This window comes from Formica exsecta, unplaced genomic scaffold (assembly GCF_003651465.1).
Source record: "Formica exsecta isolate Colony F162 unplaced genomic scaffold, ASM365146v1 scaffold301, whole genome shotgun sequence".
Taxonomy (NCBI): Eukaryota; Metazoa; Arthropoda; class Insecta; order Hymenoptera; family Formicidae; genus Formica; species Formica exsecta.
The window spans coordinates 38,243-39,922 of NW_021850268.1; the positions used below are offsets into that span (position 1 = coordinate 38,243).

The window sequence follows — 1,680 nt, forward strand, 5'->3', positions numbered from 1 at the left end:
TATATTAAATTATTAAATATTATTAATTATATAATAAATACTAAAATAGTTATACTTAATTAAAATAGGAAACTGGGAATAATACATGATTACATAATGTCTATTTTATACAAATTTTCTCATATATCATGTTTATTTTTTTATATTAAAATGTATTAAATATAGAAGTTCCAATAAATATTTTATAAATAGATAATAAACATATTTTAAGAAAAATATATTAATTTCTAAAAATATCTTTTTTGTGCAATTTAATATGGAAAAAACTAAATGTATTATAATATATGTTATCACATATAGAATTTGCAATAATATAACTTAATAAATATTAATTTTGTGTTCGCTTTTTTAAAGTATATATGTATTTGTTTCCATTATAATAACCTTTCTTTATATGTATGTTTATCATAAATTGAATTATTTTATATTAAGTTCATGTTTTTTATCTTATTTTATGTTCTTTAATATATAATCTCTGTCTCTCTCTCTCTCTCTTTATATATATATATATATAGGAACTTTATTTATTTAAAGATAAAACTCAAACATTACTTTGGATGAGCCAATAACAATTGCTATTTGAAAAAACTTGTTATTTATTGATTTTAGAAAAAACTATTTTATATGAAATATGTTGTTTTTGATAAGGTTCATTGAACAAGAGCATTTAACTTTTGTATTTTTTGAGATGTCAAGGTAACTAAATTTTTTTAAATGACATCTTTATTTTTTAAATACTTTTTAATACTGTGTTGTAGCCAATAAAACGACAAATTTAATGATCTGTAATAAAGTGACCTTTATCCTTAAAATATGCATTATTTCTTATAACTTCTATATTCTCGATCTAGAACAATCTAGAGTGCTAATAATGGTTAGTTCCTTGTTTATAAATAATTACTATTTGCTAAGTCAATGTCAAATTTATTTAAAATTATAAAAATTTTACTTCGGTAACATTGAATCTGTATTACTGAATAGTACACATGATAAGAAAATGCAAAACACGAGTGTGAAAAAAGTTGATATGATATGCTGATTTACGATAAATGAAAAAAAAAGTTATGCATGCAGTAACTCTTCATGCAAGGAAATTTATTAATTGGCAACAATGTGTCATACTTTTAACAATTTATTGAAAATGTTGTAAAAAGAACTGACAGTTTCAAAAGTGTAAAATACATTTGTGGAAAAAACTTGCACAAAATGAAGCAGAAGAAATTACAGTTTAACATTTGTAGCCATGTTTTGAGGGTGAAGGTCATTTCAAGTTCAAGTTGTTACAAGTCATTTCGTCTTTCATTGGCTACTATATAATACTAAAAAGAATACGGGGTGTCAATTAAAGTCACCTTATACCTCGAGAAATATAAGGCATACAAAAATTGAAATGATCTTGTTCAATGAGTCTCATAAATACAATACATTTTACATAAAAGTTTTTTTCTAAAATCAATAAATAACAAGTTATTTCAAATGGCAATTATTATTGATTCATTTCATATGTGTGTGTGTATGCGTGTGTTGTGTGTGTTGTGTGTGCGTGTGCGTGAGAAAAAAAACGTAATTTAGTCGTATATTTACTGATATTTTTCCCCAGATGTTAATAAAATAAAAACGGAAGAAAAGCGTTAAATTAATTATATATGTATATAATAAATAAATAAATAAATAAATAAA

General features: G+C 22.4%; 1 protein-coding gene across 1 annotated transcript in view; it reads right to left on the reverse strand.

Moving 5' to 3' along the window:
* LOC115237636 (alcohol dehydrogenase class-3) overlaps positions 1–1,680 on the reverse strand; it is a 4,548-nt gene that overhangs the window by 2,034 nt on the left and 834 nt on the right. The gene's annotated exons all lie outside the window — the stretch shown is intronic.